We start from the raw sequence: 14159 nt of genomic DNA, 5'->3' as shown, positions 1-14159 counted from the left end.
AACCGTGACAATGAGTCTTTAATCCAAGAGAGGCCTGTATAATTTTCCTTACGGTATAATGAAAGATTACGAGTGCTATAATAAATATTCTTAAATTTTAGAATTTTTTTGTCAACTCTTGCAAGCATGATGCACAGATTAAATAGAAACAATTTGGAGAGAAGAAGATTCTAAGGCAGCAAAGAGTCTTTTTAAAACTGATTAACGAATGGCTTCATTTCATGGAGATGTCATAATATATGTCAACTCTGGCTTTACTTTAGAACTTGGGTGCTGTATAGAATGATAGGAACTAGACCTAAAATAAAGAAGCCAAACAGATATCAAAACCCAAGAAAAAAGTGTTCTACCGTTCTTCTGATTTGATCACAAAGGCATAGATACTTAATCGACAGAAATCAAGTCCATGACATCAATTGTAACCATATTTTCAACCTGAAAAATCTAATGTTATGGAAGGAGTAGCTTGATTGAAATAGCTAAAAGGTTTTATCGGATATATGTTTGGTAAAAACGTCAGTATTTCAGCATGCAAAATTAACTTACGAATAATAAAAATATAGTATTTTAAGTAGTTATAACAACATAATGGGGTGCTGAAAGAGAGCTAAATAAACCAGGTTCTAACTTTCAACCCTAACAATGTCTAAGACATCCTTTGAAAAGTCATTTATCTGAAAGCTTTTAAGCTAGCAGTCAGACATCGGCGCCACGATTAATGTCTAAATAAGTAAATGTAGACTCAAATACATAGCCACAATAATTTGATTCTTCTTTAAAATATCTGTTTCAAAATTCCTAAAATTTGGAAACTTTTGTTGCCTGAAAACTCAAAACTCTATTATTGTAAACAATAACATATATGATCCGTTTGGATACAACTTATTTTGCTGAAAACTGAAAACACTGTAACAAAATAGTTTTTAAATATGTGAATAGTACCGTAAGATTCATTTTTAATGAAAAAGTTGTTAAAAAGTGAAGTTTGTGGTTCCCATAAACAATGCACGGACCCACTAAACAGTGCCATTCTCACATAAAATGCTTGCTGGTCAAAGTTGGTGGGTCCCATGCATAGGTCCCATGCACAGTGCATGGGACCCACTGACAGTGCATGGGACCCACTGACAGACACCAACCCATGTGAAAGTCCAGCTTCTCAATGAATAAATAAATAAATAAATAAGGAAAACACAAACGCTGAACATAATTCGTAGTGCATGGAACCCACTGACAGACACCAACCCACATGAAAGTCCAGCTTCTCAATAAATAAATAAATAAATAAGGAAAACGCAAACGCTGAACATAATTCGTATCCAAACAGTCACATAGTCATTAACTAATTAAACAGACCTAAAATAAAAATGATTTTGAAAATTATTAGAAAATATAATTGCAATCCATCAAAAAAATTTGTAAATTTTAAAATAATACTAATAGTATGATACCAATGCATCTGCTTGCTGGTCCCTAGTTCCATGCTCAATCACTTCAGCTAAATTCTCCACCATCTGCAACCCAACATTTTGTAACCAAAAATATAATAAATAAATAAATATATAGATATACATGTGTATGTAAGTAAAGGTTAAGGTTTTGAATGGGGTTACATGTAAGAGGTGGAAGTGAGACACGAGTGATTGGTGGTTGTAGTTGTTGTTGTTGTTGAACGATACCATTATATACATTTTTTTTTTTTGTTTCTTTTTTCTTTTTTTTTTTCTTTTTTTGTTCATAAAAAGATATTCACTACTGAAAGAAACAGACTTTGTACCGCACATAAACAAAAAGGGTGAGCCACTCAGGCTCTACAAAGACACTAAAAACTAGACCAACAGACAACTAAGTATAAACAGACCCAACAGATATACATACACTCATACAGACACTAGACCAAGACCATTGCAAACCAGCTAACAAAACACAGGGACAAAATAAGGCTAAATCACTTTAGTCAGAACAAGAAGCACAGGGAGGTCCCACACTTATATATGTGAAAACTAAATCTTTACCCTAAAATGATATTTATCAATTCCATAAGCAAATAGAGAGTACGAAGAAACCCCTTTCTTTTCACTGCTGATATTCCAAGAAAGATTTAGGCTGATTTCTTATGGAAAATATCCAGAAGAACATAGCCAAATAAGGTTACCCTCTCATAAGAAAATTACAAAACGTAATTTTTTTTCATTAGTAAACTACTTTTTAAAACTAGTGTGAAGGTGCTCTTTTTTTTTTTCCAAACTAGAGAGAATGAGTCGTTCATCCGAACAAAGGCCTGCATAGTTCTCCTTAAGGTATCATGAAAGATTTATATATTTTTGATAAGTAATAAAGATATATATTCAAGAACACTACCTTATGCAGAAAAACATAAGGCAGAGAGAAAAATACAAAGGGAAAGAAAGGGTATCATGAAAGATTCCCTGAGTGCTATAATAAATTTTCTTAAAACTAAAATTTAATGTCAACTCTTGCAAGCATGATGCACATAATAAATATAAGCAAATAGAAGCAATTTTGCAAGAAGATTCGAAGGCATCAAAGAGTCTTTTTCAAACCAGATTAATGCATGACTTCATTTCCTGGAGAAGTCATATATGTCAACTCTGGCTTTATTTTAGAACTTGGGAGCTGTACAGAATGCAATGACAGGAAGTAGACCTAAAATGAAGAAGCCAAACAAATTATCAAAAGCCACTTCAATGGAATCAGACTTTATCACACACACATGAAATCAAAGAGAGGAGAAAACAATAAATATTATCTCAAGACAAGTTTTATGCGAGCAAAGATATATCTGAATTTGAAATCAGAAACAAGTGTATCTAAGAAATATCGTAAAGAAACATCAATCGTAAAACTGTTCTTGTGATTTAATCACTAAGGCATAGATACTCATTGACAGAAATTCTAAATCCTTGACACCAATTGTAACCATTTTTCCTACCTGAACAATCTTGCAAAATCCTGAGGATATGATGTTATGGGAGAAGTAGCTTGATTAAAACAGCTGAAAGGTTTTATCAGAAACATTTTTGGTAAAAAAGTCAATATTTCAGAATGTAGAATTAACTTACCAATAATAAAAAAATTATAGTACCCTAAGTTGTGATAACAACATAAGGGGCTTCTCAAACAGAGCTAAATAAACCAGGCTTTAACCCTAACAATGACCAAGACATCCCTTGAAAAGTCTTTTATCTAAAAGCTTTTAAACTAGCAGTCGGACATTCAAGCAACGAACAGTGTCTAAATAATTAAATGTTGACTCAAAATACATTTTCACAGTAATTTGATTCTTTATAATAAAGATCTGCTCCAAATTTCCAATAATTTGGAAATTTTAGCTGTAAACTCAAACTCTGTTATTCTAAATATAAAGAAAAAAAAAATTAACTGAAAAATCTATTCCGAAAAATTCTACTAAAGCAGACCAACAAATAAAAAAGAAGGAATTTCTTCACAAACTTCAGCACAAAATTGGGGATTTGAAAAATCAAACTTCAAGATGCATCCTGCAATACACAAGTAGACTAGACAATCAAATTCACAGACACAAACTAAGGAAAAGAAAAAAGCTCGAAAAGGTGAGCCTTTACAATCTAGGCCTAAATGCATTCTGCATCAAAGAAGATAATAGTAGTACACTTATTCAGATCGAAGATCATATTGTCAATTATCCTTTGTGACTGACATCTTCTAGCTCAACCAAACAACCTCTGATAGAGGCTGTACAAAATACCTTTATTCTCAAAACAGTGAAACTCCTCCCCCAAATGGTTTTCTTTTTTCATTTATGTTTCAACTTTTTTTCCCCACAAGAAGAAATTCTAAAATGAAAAGGACAAAGTAGGTAGTTATGAATCATGATGGCAGGATAAAAAGAACTACTAAAACTAAAGTGAAAATTGATACCATTTATCAGCATTCTTTCCCAAATCAACTAACAGGTCCACTTATCAGAAGGGTGATATGGTCATGGACCTCATAGTTCAGACTTGACAAGCTCTACAACAGAACTTCTGTACTTTGCAATCAGATCCCTCGTAATGAAATTCAAAAAATAAAAATAAAAAAAAAGAACGAACACTTATAGAGCTGGTAAAACACATACTGCAACAAATTTCAAATACAAGTAACTCAAACCTCCGCTGATTCAACAACTGCTCACTTTCCTCCAGCTTCCGCCTCTGACCCTCAACTGTCTGCAAACAATACCCCCACAATTTCCCCGAATCACACAACCTCTCAACAATCAATAAAATACAAGTTACAATATGAATTCCATGACGATCTTTGATTATGCAAAACCTTTTAGGACAGTGTGCCATCCTTCAATTCATCATAATTCCTAATAAACTGACTAAATTTTATTCTATACCATCCTCCTACCACAACTCTCCTTTTCCTAGGTTTGGGATTGGCTGTGAACAAAATATGACACTAAGCACAGATACAGGTGTACTTAGTGCCATCCTTAAATGTATTACAAAAGTTTAATAAACCCACATTATAGATTATGAATATGGTTCAGAATTTTATAAACGAATTGTAAATGAACAACTCAACATAGTTCAATCATTCTATGATCCCAATCGGTTCTAAATAACAAATTCGTAAACTCTAAATGCTCATAACACCTAAAACTGAAAAGTTTTAAAACACCATATAATTAAACACCATGACTAATTCGTAAATAGCATAAATTCACATAAAGCAAATAAAATTTTATTTATCTTTGATTTTTTTTTTTTTTTTTTAATTAGGAGTTGGGAATTATTATTACTATGGCCTTGGTGCTAAGTGAAGCCGCTATCGAATTCAACAAAGGTTGGCACTTCTCAAAGTGGTTGTTCAAGTCACTCACCTTTCATTAAACAATAACATACAGTCATTAACTAATTAAACACACCCAAAATAAAAACGATTTTGCAAATTATTAGAAAATATAATTGTAACCCATCCAAAAAAAAAAAAAAAAATTGTAAATTTTAAAATAATACTAATAGTATGATACCAATGCATCTGATTGCTGGTTCCTAGTTCCATGCTGAATCACTTCCGCTAAATTCTCCACCACCTGTAACCCAACATTTTGTAACCAAAAAATAATAAATAAATAAATATATAGATATACATGTTTATGTAACTAAAGGTTAAGGTTTTGAATGGGGTTACATGTAATGTACGAGGTGGAAGTGAGAAGCGAGTGATTGGTGCTGATTATTTTGTTGTGGAGTTGAAATTGTTGAGGTTGTTGGGGACTGAGGTATAGGTGGTCTTGATTGGAGGACGTAGAGGTGTTACCGTGTGTCGGGATGGATGGGATCTTACCCCAGTTTCCTCCTCCTCCTCCTGAGTAAAGCTCCATATCTCTCTGTGGGCGTTACTCGACAGCGTAGAATAAGCGGAATTCGAGGGGTTCTGCTAGTGTGCGCGGGTGGTGAAGGACACGAGAGATAGAAAAAAGAAGCTGCAGCTCTACACCAGTCAACGGCCCAATTTCACCGCTCAACGGCCATTTTTTTTTTTCCTCTCTATTTTTACAACAATTTCACGAGTATTGGTCATAAATAATTATAGATATACAATATATATATATATATATATATATAAAGATATTTTTTTACATTATTTAAGTTAGCAAGTTCTTCTCCAATAAATAAAAAAAAAAAAAAAAAAAGTTGAGTTATCAAGTTTTTTATTGATTCTTATCAAAACCAATATTGACATTATTTTTTCACCTACAAGTAATAATCTTACACATCAACAAGTGTCGTGTCCAATTTTATGTCAAATTTTTGTGTCTCTAGACTTCCTCATTTCACATCATTACTCCTCCAATGAAATTATATTCATTCGACAAGAACAATTTGTTTTTGTGATTACATATATTAAGATTTAAGAGGGCAAATGAGAGGAAGGGTTTAGTGATTTAATCCCATTTTCCATTCACAAATATAATATTTGATCTTGGAAAATAGTTAATCGCAGAAAGGGACTCTAATGGAAATCATGGATCACTTCAACAAAAGGTTTAGAGTCACTTTCAAAAATACAAATTGGAAGCTATTATCAATAGTCAGGTTGATTGCTAACAGTGAAACCTGAGTTTCACCCCTCAAGGAATTTGAAGGGGACAAGAAACTAGAATGAGCAAATAATAAATTTTCAAGATCATTTTTATAATAAAGTAATTCTTAGGTACTCTTGAATACAACAATATAATGTTCTCCTATTTTACATTCATAATAGATCCTACTAATTAAATTCATGGTAGAGTCTGTCATGAATATGAGAAGAGAGAGTACCATGTCACCTACTTTAAAGATACTTAAGAATTTTCCCTTTAAAACGGTTATCATAACAACCTTATTCAGTTATATAGCAGTAAAATAACATTATTCTTTACCATCATCATCTTTAACAGGAAGGGGAAAAAAATTGTAGGAACATATTCTATTTATTCTGATCAAAGCATAAAATTTAAAAAAAAAAAAAATGGAAAAAAAATAAGTTATTGGTTTCCCTCCCCCGCATGTGTGCGCTTTTGAATGCTCATGCATGTGTATGTATGCTATAATACTTGAATTACCAAGCAATCCTACCAAAATTGTATTGATTTTTGTTCAAGAGGGTATTGGTGCTTCATTTCTAGCAAAAAAGAGGAGGGGTTTGAGAGAGTTGCTTCTTGAGTTCAATGGAAGGGAAAGAAAAAGGGCTTGGTTTTTTACACAGTATGAAATAAAATGTGTTTTAACATTGTTCATGTGATTGAATTTCATAAGGGAACCTAAGGTACATGACATCAGGTATTGTATCAACAGTTTGCCTAATTATAATTCTCTCTCTTTCAACACACTAAAATTAAGTTATGTTCCCTTATATTAAAAATTGTCAGAAATACAGAATAATTGTATTGTATTTCATTAAGTAATAGAATATACATAAGTGCCTTTATATAGGAGGCAGAGTGTGCAGTACAAGTAAGTGTGCTATACAAGTAAACAAGGTGGGCCTAAAGCCCACATACCCTAATACACGTTAACAGCCCCCCTCAAACTCAAGGTGGATGTGAGACCAACTTGAGGTTGTCAACCAAAGTGCGAAGACATCTCTTAGGATGTGACTTGGTGAAGATATCTGCAAGTTGATCTTTAGAAGAAACAGAGATCAACTTGAGAGCACCATGGACAAGATGATAACGGATAAAATGACAATTGATCTCGATGTGTTTAGTCCGTTCATGGAAGACATCATTGTGAGTAATATGAATGGCACTCTAGTTGTCACAATAAAGAGGAGTAGCGGAGGATGTGGACACACCTAAGTCTTTGAGAAGCCACCGTAGCCAAAGGAGCTCAGATGTGAGATCAGCAAGGGCACGATATTCTGCTTCAGTACTGGAGCAGGCCACATGAGTTTGTTTCTTGCTTCGCCAAGAAATCAGAGAAGAACCAAGAAGAAAGCAATAACCAGTGGTGGACCTGCAATCAGTGGGATCTCCTGCCCAATCAGTATCAGAAGATGCACGGAGAACAAAAGGAGACTGAGCAGAGTAGAAAAGACCATGGAAGAGTGTCCTTTAGGTATCGAAGAATACGCAGAACAGTAGCATAGTGAGTCGATCGTGGAGCAGATAGATACTGACTCACCTGATGAACAGCATAGGAAATGTCTAGACAAGTGACAGTGAGATAAACTAGGCTGCCAACCAAGCGTCTGTAAAGAGAGGGATTAGACAATGGTTTCCCCCCTGACAGAGTCAGATGCGCATTAAGCTCAACTGGAGTATCAACAGTCTTGCTATCAGTGAGTCCAGCTCGAGACAAGAGTTCAGAGGCATACTTGGCTTGAGTAATATAAAGTCCATCTGTAGAATGAGTGATTTCAAGACCCAAGAAGTAGCTGAGATGGGCAAGATCATTCATCTCAAATTGCTAACTGAGAAAATCCTTAAGTTCTTGAATGCCACTGAGGTCATCACCAGTTATGATTATATTATCCACATACAGGAGAAGTAAAATAGTGCCTTTGTCAGTGTGACGAAGAAATAAGATAGAATCATAATGATTGGCCATGTAACCTAAGCGAGAGATGGTAAAGATGAATTTGGCAAACCAAGCTCGTGGAGCTTGTTTAAGGCCATAAAGAGCACGCTAAAGGTAACAAATCTTATTTGATTCAACAAAGAGACCAGGAGGAGGTTGCATATAAACTTCTTCACTTAAATCCCCATTAAGGAATGCATTTTTGACATCCATCTGAAAAATGTCCCATTTTCTGGCAGCAGCAAAAGCTAAGAGAGCTCGAACAGATGAGATACGAGCAGTTGGAGCAAAGGTCTCTTCATAATCAAAATCTCATACTCCTGTGTAAAACCTTTTGCAACAAGACGAGTTTTGTAGCGCTCAATGGACCCATCAGAGCGAGTCTTAATCTTGTAGATCCAGTTACAACCAACTACAGATTTCCCAGGGGGGAGATTCACCAAATCCCAAGTATGGTTTTTAGATAATGCATCAAGTTCCTCTTTCATTGCAATATGCCATAAAGGGTCAGTGGAAGCCTTACGATAGGTGTGAGGCTCATGCAGTGTAACAAGGGCAGTGTAACAATGATAATCAAGTAAATATGTAGGAATGGATCTTATCTGAGTTGAGTGACGAGGTGAAATGTCTTGTGCAAGATCTTCAGGCGGAGCAGGAGTAGGGGACCCAAGCTCAGGGTTGGGTAGCTTGTTTTCAACCTGTGCATCTTTAACCTGTTCATTAAAGGGTGAACTAAGAAATGGATCAAAGGTATCTAGTGGTTGGACAGAGAAGTCTATAGGCTGATTTGGAGCAACTATAGGAGGATCAGGAGCAGTTACAGAAGGAATATATGCCTCATTTGGAAAAAAATCTAAAACAGAGAAGGAAGATAGAGAGGTACGGAAGTGAGAGAGCTCAACAAAGGAGCGATGTTCCCAAAAGACAACATTGCGAGAGATACGAAGACGATGAGAGACAGGATCATAACATCGATACCCCTTTTGAGTTTCACCATAGCCAAGAAAACAACAAAGCCTTGACCAAGGCTCAAGTTTATTATACTCATGTGGCTGAAGAAGAACGAAACAAGCAGAACCGAAGGAGCGAAGGTGGTGGTAGTCTGGAGGTGACCCAAAAAGGCACTCATATGGAGTTTGATTTTGAATAACAGGACTTGGAATGTGATTAATAGCATGAACACCATGAAGGGCAGCTTCGCCCCAAAAATGAGCAGGAACTTTGGTAGAGAGAAGAAGAGCACGAACAGTGTCAAGAATATGACGAAATTTTCGTTCGGCTCTACAATTTTGCTGAGAGGTACCTGGATAAGTTAGTTGATGAACAGTGCCATAGGAATGCAAAACGGCTTGGAAGGCATATTGAGTGTACTCAAGAGCATTATCAGATCGGAAAATTTTGATACGTTTTGAAAATTGAGTTTCAACCATTTTTGCAAAATTAGAATATACTTGCAATAACTCAGAACGATGTTTCATATTAAAAATCCAGCTATAGCGAGAGTAATCATCAACAAAGACAACAAAATATCGAGACCCACCAATACTAGAGACAAAGGAAGGCCCCCAAACATCAGAATGAATAAGGTCAAAGATATCAGTAGATATTTATTCACTAGTATTGAAAGGCAAAGCTGGTTGTTTTTCTAACTGACATGAAACACAATCAAAATTTTCTGTAGACACTGAACCTAACAAACCTCTAGAAACTAATTGTTGTACACGAGAGGAAGATGCGTAACCAAGTCGAGCATGCCCAAGTGTAAGGGAAGGAGTAAAAGAAATTGCAGCAGCTGCAACAACAGAAACAGGAGTAACAAGTGGAAGACGAAGGTTGTCCACAAGAAATATACGCCCAACTCTGGGACCGGTCCCAAGCTCCTGTCCCGTCCTTGGATCTTGTACAATACACCCAAAATAATCAAAGATAATGTGATAATCTAACTCAACTAATTGGCCCACAGAAAATAAATTGTAAGAAAGGTCAGGAACAATAAAGACACTAAGAAACGAGAGATTGGCGGTTGAAACGGAACCTATATTATGACCAGACATAGTGGAACCATTTGCTGTGTGAATATTAAGAGGGTGTGGTGCAGATTTAAGTTCAGAAAATAAGGACGAGTGGAGAGTCATGTGATTGCAACAAGTAGAATCCATAAGCCAAGAGAAAGGAGACATACCAGATAAAGCTGAGAGAGAAGAGGAATAAGATGCATTACCAACCATACGAATGACATTGGCGATGATGTTTTTAAGGTCATCTGTGGATATGGTGAAAATGTGTCCTGAAAACTTAGACTATGCAGAGACGGGAGCCATTGGTTGGATACTCTCAGTATTAGCAATAGTAGCAGCAGATATAGACACAGCTGATTTGTTGCAATGATAGCAAGTCTCAATATTGTGGGCAAAACGTTTGCAGAAACTGCAAAGACGTTTGCTGGATTGTTGGCGACGATTATTGCAACAAGAAGAAGACCTGTCCTTATTTCTCATTTAGAAGCAAAATATGCAAAAAGGGAGCGCAAAAATGAAATCTACGCGAAAAATTGGGTAAGGAGGACCCGGACTGCAAAAAGTCAACTCTAGTCAAAAGCCAACGGTCAACCTGGTCAAAGTCATCGGATGACGTCAGCAGGTTGACAGGTGATTACGTCAGCAGATGATGTGGCGTTGACGTAAGCAGGTGACGTCAGCTAGGGCTAACGTAAGCAGTCAGGATGATGACGTCAGCGAATAGGTTCCGGCGCGTGGTAGCGCGTGACTGATACAGGAGGCGCGTGGCGGTGTGTGACGTGTTTTGGCGGCGTGTGGTGGCGCGTGTAAGTGACGCCGAGAATTCTGGTGGCGGGTGGAGATGCGTGGAAGGTCTGATGAAGACGAAATTTCATAGAAAGGCAGATCGGAGAGACTACTTTCCAATGATGCTATCTGTGGTCTGATCGGAGAAGCGGAAGCGATGGTGGCGGCAAGGCAGTGGTCTTTGATGTACTAGAGTCGCGGTGAAGGTAGCGGTGCTGCTCACAAAAACGGCTGCAGAGGACACCCAAGAAGACAAGACTGCTTAAGAGTGGCACACCAAAGGATCAGAGCAGTGGCTCTGATACCATGTCAGAAATACAGAATAATTGTATTGTATTTCATTAAATAATAGAATATACATAAGTGTCTTTATATAGGAGGCAGAGTGTGCAGTACAAGTAAGTGTGCTATACAAGTAAACAAGGTGGGCCTAAAGCCCACATACCCTAATAATACACGTTAACAAAAACAAAGTATAGGGCCAAAATGTGACAAATCAAATAACAAATTGACACAAGTATAATTGTTATAAGTGATACGATGCCATCTTGATCAAACTTGGGTATTTTGATGCACATAACAATTTTCAATCATCAATGCATATAAACACGCTAGATTATTCTTAATAATAATAATAATATTAATAAACACGTCAGATCAATAAACAAAGTTTAGTTACAAAATTGGTTATAACTTTAAATTATAACTTTACTCAATAATTTTTTATTGAAAGTGAATTTTGACAAATCTTCCATTAGATTACATATTCTTTTTTATATCCTTCATACTTTCAAAATTTCAAGAAAATTAAATATCAATAGTCATGTTATCAATAAATTTTTAAATTGCATGTTTTTGTAATTTAAATTTATGCATAAAATATAAGTTTGTAGATTATATAGTAAATAATATCTGATTGACACAAAATTTGAGATGTGTATTAAAAGCGTAAAAAACATGCAATTCAATGGTTAGATTTTCAAAATATATAATAATATTTATTTTATTTAGTGAGTTTGTAGCCTTAAGTTACAACCAATTTTGTAGCTAAACTTTGTACCAAATCAATAAAATATCATTTTGATTAGGACAAAATTTAACTAAAAAATTGGTTGTAGCCTAAGAATATAACCTTACTTTATATCTTTTTATTTGAGTTGAATTTTAACAAATCCACCATTAGATTACATTTTCTTTTTATATTCTCTCTGTTTGCATAATTTCAAGAAAATTAAAGATCTATAACTATGTCATCAACAATTTTTTTTTTTAAATTGCAAGTTTTTGTAATTTAAAATTATATATAAAATATAAGCTTATAGATTATATAGTAAATAATATCCGATTGACATAAAATTTGACATATGCATTAAGAACATAAAAAACATACAATCAAATTGGTAGATTTTCAAAATATGTAGTAATTTTTATTTTATTGAGTCAGTTTATAGCCTTAAGTTACATCCAATTTTATAGCTAAACTTTGTTATTTTGATTAAGCCCCACAGTATTGACATTTCTTCTAATGATAGCTTATTTCTAGATATAAGAATATAAACTAGCAATTTTAATGAAGTTGAGACCCCATTAATAGGTCAAAAATGTATTGACCTCTTGTGATAAAATTAATTGATTAATTAGCCAAGTTTATTAATTAATCAAATTAACGTGCAAGATGTGTGGCAGTATAAACAAATCACCAATAACTAAAGTATGCAGCGGAAAATAAATTGACACGGTAATTTGTCTACAAATGGAGAAAATATACATGGCAAAAACCCTACCGGGTGATTTTAAGGTCACCACTCCTGAGAATCTACTATTATCACAACGAGCGGTTACAAGTAAAGGAATCCAAATACCTTATACCAACCTACAGTTAAACCCTTATCCCAATACCTAATTGGACTTGTTCTATAGTGACAACCTCTCCTTTCAATGCACAGCTCCCAGTACATGACTAATCAATTGTGCAGATCCCAGTACGCAACTTCAATCACTCGGTAGAATTTTTGCCATGTAGGTTTTCTTTACTTGTAACTACTAAAAAAAAAATACTTGGTCACAAAGTTGTTAGCTACAGTTTTTCAGTTCATCACAAGATGAAGATCGAGAAGATACTTGGTCACAAAATCTGACGATGCATAAACACAGCAGCTTCTTCACAAGAAGGATGAACTAGGGCAAATTAGGTCTCTAGTCACAATTTACTTGAACAAAACTTTGCTCAACACTTGTGCAACTTGTGTCTTCTTTGACGACCCTTAAAATCATCATTTTATATGTCTAGGGTTGTAAGAAAAGAAAGTCCAAATATACAATCACGGATTAGAGTCAAAACAAAACTGAAACTTTGTTTTTCATAAACCTCGACAGATATCTATCTGTCGAGTTGCTATCGAGCCACGGGATAGAATAACTCTTCAAGTCTCGATAGATGACTAGCTGTCGAGCTTTAATGAACAGATGACAAATTCCCTTTGCCAAACAAAAGTGCACTCTTTCAACATCTTTCAAATGCAAAGATTTTCTCTTTATGCACTTTAATCTTGAACATACTTGCATGATTTTAATTCTTGAACTTGGAACAAGACTTTTTAAAGTATCAAACACATCCTAGATCTACCCAATTACAAATAAAATGTGTTTTGTCAAAAGATTAGTCAATTACATAAAATAGTGACATATGTTCCTAACAAGTGAAACACATATGACCTAACACTCATTATGTGGTTTTTTTTTTTTTTTCTTTACTTTGCAGGAATGTCATAAGGAGGAGCCAAAACTAACCTATCCAAACCCACCAACAGCATGGTTCTCATGGGGTATGGATGGGTTGTCATTGCTTTGTGAGATTGTGTTATCCAAACGTGGTTCAAGCATTTAAAAAAGGAGGATATTATTGTGTTAACCAAACTTGGTTAATTCAAAAAAAAAAATGATAATGCAATAAAGGTTTCTTCTTAGTTTAACTAGTTCTATTCATTTGTAATACCTTAAACTATATGTTATCTTGCAAATATTTCCAACTAGGCAACTAATAATACACTAGATCCTTTTTAGGGACTCAACTTACCTCTAGTGCTCCGGTGCACTGGAGCCAAACGATATGGACACGGGTCCAATTTTTGCCATGTATCCAAATTGTGTAGCTAGAGCCAAGCCTTACCCTTTATTGTGAATCTCATGCCTTTGCACCATAGTAAGGTGATTCTTATAGGTCTACTCAAGGCAATGAGGGTAAATTGAAAGATTTTCTCAAGACGAAATTAGGTGCAACCACATGTATGAACTCTCT

The sequence above is a fragment of the Quercus lobata genome, chromosome 5 (assembly GCF_001633185.2).
Source record: "Quercus lobata isolate SW786 chromosome 5, ValleyOak3.0 Primary Assembly, whole genome shotgun sequence".
In the NCBI taxonomy this organism is placed as follows: Eukaryota; Viridiplantae; Streptophyta; class Magnoliopsida; order Fagales; family Fagaceae; genus Quercus; species Quercus lobata.
Note: the sequence above shows the minus strand (reverse complement) of the source record.